We start from the raw sequence: 7242 nt of genomic DNA, 5'->3' as shown, positions 1-7242 counted from the left end.
CATTAGCCAAAACTCTTTCATGGCATTTATCATTGTGACAGAAAAGTACCTCGTATGTTCTCCCTGCACTGGACTCCCATGATGCACCCCAGGCTCATTTTCTAAAGTCATCTGTTATTGGCCTCACCGAGTCCTGCAACCCTAAGTTTTTCTCTCAAAAGAAACACCATTGAAGAGAATCTGGGCTCGGGTGGTCCCACAAATAAAGCCAGGCTTTGGAGAGGGGGAGAGACACAAAGCTAACTGGGGAACTCAAATCCCAGTTACATTTTCCAGGTGAAGATTTTGGATTAGCTGTTGAAGAGAAGATGAGATATTTAAAGGGGCTTTGGTGTAAGGGATCATTGAAGACATAATCCTTGAAGGGGTCAGCAGTGGTCAGGATGTTTTACTGGACAGCTCCTGGCTCAGATGCACTGAGCTTTTGCATGCATGATGGAGGTTGATTTCTCCAGTTTCCCACAGCCTTTTGGATTTCCTGAGTGAGTGCACCACCAATGTCAAGTGACAGAGTCATTGCTTTCAGCAAAGAGAACTCACCCCTCTAGGCAGTCCCCTTGGAATGTCTGCCAACACTGAGCAGCTCTACTGACTTTCACCCCTCTCTCCTCACCTCCCCAGGGCGCTTTTTGCTTCACTTTTCCCCCCCACCCCTTAGTTTAAGGATTTATCTGATGTAAGAGGGAAAGGAGCTACTAGAAAATCTCACGGTGTGTCTTCATTAGTGTCTGGGCAAGCAAAAAACAATGAGCGCCTGAGTTGATGATGTGGAACACGGTGGGAGAGGGGAGAGGTGGGTACCATTTTAGGAGAGGATGATGCTAAACCAACCACGTAATTTTCAAAGTGCCACCTCTCAAAATCAGCTCTGACCAAGAATATTTTAATGATGAAATGACCATCTTGGAGATTATTTTGCAAGTAATTGAGTAGAATTCCCTGGTGAATGATGTTTGGCATCCAGTTCTTAAAAAACGCTTCCTCCTTTTTGTTCCTAATGGACAGAAGCACAAACACTCTCTAATCACATGAAACACAACTCTCCTTCCCAGCCTGCAATTATGGCATGGCCCTGGAGAGAGGCTGGCTAAAGACTCTGTCAACTTGTCCATTAAAAGAGCTGGAGTTCGGTGGGGGTGGCCTGTGTTTGCTTTCTTTCATTTTTCTTTCTTTTCCTTGTAAGAGCATATAGATCACAGCCAATTCCAGTGAGGCTGAAATTTGGACATGGATTGTCAGCGGGGGAGTAAAATTATTGCCAACCAACTTTATAATACTTGAAGATGAAAGGAATGCTACTTTGATATGGAGGGGAACCAAATTGTCCCTGTAACTCTGACTGCATTCAATGTGTGCTGGTCTGGAGACTGGGTTCATGCTTGCTGCCAAGTTGCCAGGAAGGACAGAGGGCACTTGGTGTCCTGCTTGGAGGTATCAGGAAAACAGGTTAGGTTTGTGCCTAACTGAGGAACTAATTTATTCATCCCCCGTTTCCTTCACTACACTGCAGTTTCTTTCATTTGTTACCAGCATCCTCAACATGTGTACCATGCCAGGTTTTCAGGCCAAACATCCCGCAATTTAAGAAAAAAGTCAATCTATATGCCAAGGATTGTTATTCAGAGCGTTTCTCCGTCTGTCTTTTCTATTGGAATCGCTTCTGTTCCAGACCCAAAGGGAGCGTGTGATTTTAAGAAAAGAAAAGGGTGTGGTGTGTGGCTGGGGGCAGAGGGTGTCACTGTGGTCACCCAGGATTATGTGGAATCCTGTCATGGAGGTGAGGCTCCAGGGAGGGGAAAGTGGGAACAAGCTCACCTTACGAAGGTAAAACAGAGACGGTGAGCTCTCTGTTCTGTGAGACCTGAGTGGCTTCCTTTTTAAAAATTTCTAGTCACCCTTGTTTTCTGAGTGATGTATGAAGCCCTGACTCTGGTGGGCATTCGGGACCAACTAAGGTATTGCTTTGGCAAGTTTACCCCCTGCTTCCCCTTGTGTGTGAACCCCTTAACTCTCTCTCTTGCTCCCTGGGCCAACTTTCCTTACTGATGCTTTACACATACTGCCTGCTGTGATGCTTTCCCCCCCCCCATAATTAGTCAGGTTCTGTTAAATTTTAAATAGTCCTTATCACCAACCATCCCAGTATTTGCCAAATACCACCCCCTCAAGTATTCTTCCCTAATTCAACCAACTCTAACCCCTCTCCTTCCTCTCTGAAAAACTCTAGCACATCATCCTTTCTCGACTAACAGTTTGTATATTTGCATATTTTCCTTATAGCCTTCTAGGATTATGACTAACATTTGCATAATCAGAAATACTTAATTCCCAAGACTTTTTCTGCTATGTTAGTGTTGTAGGCCAGTTCATTTTTGCTCATTCAGGGCGAGTTCTGATTTCCTTTCATTTTTAATGATATCTCCGTTGAAATGGGGGAGTAATATAATCAAAGAACCCCAAGAGAAAGGTAGAGTGTGTCCATCTGTTTTCTCCCACTGTGTCAAAGTTTCTGGGATATACAGCTTCTGGAGAAGAAAGGTTTATTTTGGCTCATGGTTTCAGAAATTTCAATCCATAGACTCTTGGCCATCTCATTTGGAGGCTGCCTTTTGTGAGAGAAAATAGTTTAGCAGAGAAACCATGGGGGAGCTTGGGGAAGTAGAGCTGCTCACTCCACAGGGGCTGGGGGATGGGGAAAGGGAGGGAGGGAGGGAGGGGGAAAGGGAGGGAGAGAGAGAGAGAGAGAGAATTATTCACTCACCATCCAGTGGCTAGGAGTTCCTCCCACAGGAGCAGGTCTGCACTGACTTAACTCCTTCCCTCTAAATCTTTAGTCTCACCTCCTAATGATTCTGGCATCTTTTAATAGAATCACAGGCAGGTGACCAAACCCTTGACACATGGCCTTGCAGGGTATTTGATCTGACCTGGAGCATAGCCCCAGTTGCCTCCTATTTGGGGCGGTTTCAGGGTCTACATATTTCTCAGCCAGAAAATATATCCCTCAACCTTTGCTGATGGTTTGGAATTTCTCAGCCAAAAAAGCAGGTTCTTGGTTTCCCTGTGGGATTTGCAGCTCCTGTAAGAATGCAACTGGAAAGGAGATAAGAAGTGATTTAAATTCATACTAGGCAGCAAATGGCCCATTTAAATTATTTGTTAAGAACACATTGTAATGGAGACAGTGGCTCTGGGTGCCTAAAAAATGAGAGTGAAACAGAGGTGTCTGAGAGAAAGCAGAATCTGAGAGTCACTCATATAAACTAGATTTCTTATCATTTAGTGTCTAAGTTAGTTTTTCCACAGACAGAATTTCAGAGGATCCTGCCCATTTGTTGAGACTTGGTAAGTCCTGAGTGACCAGGCAGAGGTAGGCTGGATGTTACGGGAGTCTGTGGGCTGCTTCAGAGAAGGGACCTCTGATAACCCACATCCTGCTTCACTGACTTACTGGAAGAAGCAGTAAAGCCTCACTGTACAGAGGACTGACAGAAGCCTTCCCTCCCTGCCCCTCTCCAGGCTCTTAGGCACTTAGGTGGCTCCACCCTTTCTCTGTCTTGGAGATAATGCTTCCTTCCTTCTGTCAAGTTCCCACTTGGATTCAATTTCAAATTGAACTCCCTCCCACTTTCTCTTATTCCAACCCAGAGGAGATGGTGAGCAGCTGGTCACCGTCTTCCTTATGATAACCCTTCATATGGTGCAATTTTATTTCCTTAAATTAATGACAGTGTGTTGGGTGCCTTCCACTGCAGACACATTTTAATAGATGCTTTTAACATACGGTAGGCTGGCGGAGAGAAAACAATGCCTCTGTCATGTGTGGGCACATCCTATCTTTGAACATCATTAAATTTCAACAAAGCTGGTGGCTTCTGATTGGAGATGGGGTTTATGGAGGTTTGCACATCACAGCTCCTCCGTGAGTAGCTGTCATGGTGCGGTTCAGCACTGGCCGCCCTTGGGAGAGGTGTTGTGCATTGTTCAGCTCTAAAGCCCACTTGTCTGGGATCAGTTATTCACTAACTTAATATTGCTGCTGTGATATAGGAACACTACATTCAGTGAGTAAACTCTCCCCCAATGCACTGCCGCTTGGATACCTGCTAGGAAATCTATAGCCCTGTGGGGGAAGATGGCAGTATGCTCTGAAAAACAAATTTCCTGAAATCTTGGAATCTTACCTACTTCACCTTTTTGGAAGTGTCTGGGTTTTTCCTAGTTTTGCAACTGCCTCATCGCCACGAGTTTTTATTATTTTGCTTTTTGGATTTTGTGGTGTATTTTTAAAACATTGGCTTCTCTGTGTGCAAAAGGTTTTTGCTTTAAATGTATTTTTTTCCCCACATGTCTGCCTTCTCTCATTTCTCTTGCTTGTCCTTTTCATTTGTTCCTTAGTCTTCTACCTATAGGAGACTGTAGTCAGGTCATTTCCTGGATACTGTTTGGGCTGCAAGCTTGAGTCTTAGTGTGCTAAGTAATTGATACTTTCACATAATTCAACAGATCAGATAAACCATTCTGCCAGTAGTTCTGGAAGCTGGGAACTCAAAGAGCCGGAGGCTGCATCTTATATGTCTTTTTCCAGGACCATGACAAGGCAGAAGACATCACAAGACAAGGGGACATTTCGGACAGAGGGGAAGAAGGAGATGACTGCTTCTTATGCTCAGACTGCTCCAGTGACAGAGATCTTGTTATTATTATTATATTATTTTAAGATGACAGTGCCCTCCTACACTAATCATTTCCTGAAAGTCCTACCTCTCAACTCTGTTACAAAGGGAGTTAAATGTGAAGGTATTTCTCTAGACAAATGTGTTCCACACTCTCCTGTTTGCCATGCCAAGCATAGCACTCTTGGTCAAGTTTCCAAATCTATACTTTGCTTTCCCTGTGAGTGTAATGGAGCACTGGACGATTGACCTTTCAAGGTTCCTCACTGCTCTGAGTCTCTGCAGAGGCCTCCCCACTGTCATGCCTGCCACTTCATGGCCAATCTGAAATGCTGTCTCTTTCTGATGCACAAGTAATGATGTCCCTCTCTTCTCTGAATGGACATATCCCTTTTGTGCATATTGTCTTTTTTTTGAAAAAGATAACCTTTGTTTATTTTTTCAATTTTTTTGTTTTAGAAAATGTCCACATGAGTACTCTATTTAAATTATTTTCATTCCATCTTCTCCTGTATCCCCCATTTCCTCTCAAATTAACTACCTCTTTTTTTTTCGTTTTTTGTTTTCTTATTAATACAGTCTTTATTTGTCTTCTCTCTGTCAAACCCTGAGCCAATCACTTTCCCCAGACTTCCTGGGGAGGTACAGGAAAAGGAACACACAGGGCAGACGGGACACAAAAGAACTATGGGAGGTGAAGTGGAGACAGCTGCGCCACATTGTGAAGAGGATGAGAAAGGCCACCATTAGGCAAAAGAGCCCCATGGCCTCTGAGAGAGCAAAGCCCAGAATGGCGTAGGAGAAGAGCTGTTGCTTCAGAGAAGGGTTCCTGGCATAACCAATGATGAGGCTCCCAAAACAGTTCCAATCCCAGCCCCAGAGCCAGCCACCCCAACAGTAGCAGCCCCAGCCCCAATGAACTTGGCGGCTGTGTCGATGTCCCTGGAAATGACACTGGTTTGGAAGCTGCAGCTATGGATGAGTGAGGTCAAAGGACGAGGGACTGCTAAGCTGCTGAGGGCCTCATCTCTCCGTGTCTGTGGGTTCAGCTCCACTGCAGACAGTGGACGACTCAGCAGCTGAGAGGTGCTCCTGACCAAGGAGCGGGTGGAGATGAACCTGGAACAGGCATACATTTTCAGGGGTGAGGGGCCAAGGCAAGAGAGCTGCTCCCAGGGTAGAGAAGACAGAGAGGGGCGGGGGCATGGGAAGCGCAAAAAAGAAGGCCTTGACCTCTTCTTTATTATTGTTACACACACCCCCTCCTGAGTCAGTTTACTGTTGTTCATATGTATATGTGTGTAGGACTGAAAATTTGGGATTGGATAACCTCTTAGGAGGCTCCTCCCTGATGAAGACTGATTCTCCCTCTCTCAGCAGCCATAGTTTGCCTGTAGCCCTTTATCTAGGGGTGGGGCCTTGTGAGATTTCCCTCCTCTACATTGGTATATCACATGATGTTGCTACTGTATAGATCTTGTTTGGATGACATTTTGTTAAGGTTTCCAGGACGTAAATTCCTCTCATGTATAGAAGACACTACCTCGCAGCAGACATCTTGGTCCTCTGGCACTTACAGTCTTTCTATCCCTTCTTCCTAACTGCCCCCGGGTGGTGACATTATGGGCCGTAAAGGAAAACCTGCTAGTGTCAGTTTCCCAAACCAGTCTAATTCCCAAATGAATTCTAAATATTTATCCTTATACTCACAGATGGGTGTAGTCTCATCCATCATCAAAGAAACTTCTTTGTGGAGCAGAGAGAAACACAACAGATATCCACAATTGGTCACAATGCAAAGAACAACAGATCATGAGGTATGCACACTTAATAGACACATACACAAAACAACTTACATATGCAAGGATCAGGGAACATTGCATGTCCTCTGCCATTTTCTGCTTATTTCACTTTGGGTCTTGTTTTTAGGGGAAACCCTACACCATATGCATTCTGTGTTCTATGCCTTCTGTTCCTCCCACCAGGGCCTCTGCTCTGCTCAAAGCTGATGTTCAAGGTGTGATATAGTGATCAACCCATGGGTAGGTAGTGTGGGCTTTTTCTGTATCCAGCAACAAAACGAAGGCTGTTATGGGGCTGGAACTCACCGGTTTGGACCACAGCCAGAGGTTAAGTACAGGGCTGAGGGAGGAAATGAGTGCGGTGGGAATCTGTGCCCTTCCAGGAAGGGTCCCATCTGTACTGGCATGAAGCCTGGCATACAAGATGTGCAACATCAATGCTGGGTGAAGAATTAAGAACACCCAAGCTGTGTGGCTCTTCTATTTGTAATTCATTTACACTAGATCTTTCTAGATGCTTTTTAGTTCTTGTCTCACCTTTGATCTAAAACACTAACCTGGAACAAATGACACACACTTTATCCCCATTTTATGTATTTCTAAGTTGCATATTTCATAAACGTTATCGGTGGACTGTTTAACAACCCCATGTTGAATACCGAAGGGACCAACAGTAGAAGCCTTTGCTGTCTGTGAGGGAAGTGACATTGTGTAGTAGAAGGCAGACAGACAAGCAGTCAAAAACAATAGTGTTACCATTAACA

At 44.8% G+C, this 7242-nt stretch overlaps 1 pseudogene; it reads right to left on the bottom strand.

Annotated features, from left to right (window-relative positions):
- Positions 1-5276: 5276 nt before the first annotated feature.
- LOC121435801 lies at positions 5277-5868 on the bottom strand (annotated as a pseudogene).
- Between the last annotated feature and the right edge of the window lie 1374 nt (positions 5869-7242).

This window comes from Microtus oregoni, unplaced genomic scaffold (assembly GCF_018167655.1).
Source record: "Microtus oregoni isolate MIOR12 unplaced genomic scaffold, Mior012 000047F_ref0000412, whole genome shotgun sequence".
NCBI lineage: Eukaryota > Metazoa > Chordata > Mammalia > Rodentia > Cricetidae > Microtus > Microtus oregoni.
The sequence above is the reverse complement of the archived record's forward strand: the minus strand, read 5'-3'. Positions and strand labels throughout refer to the sequence as shown.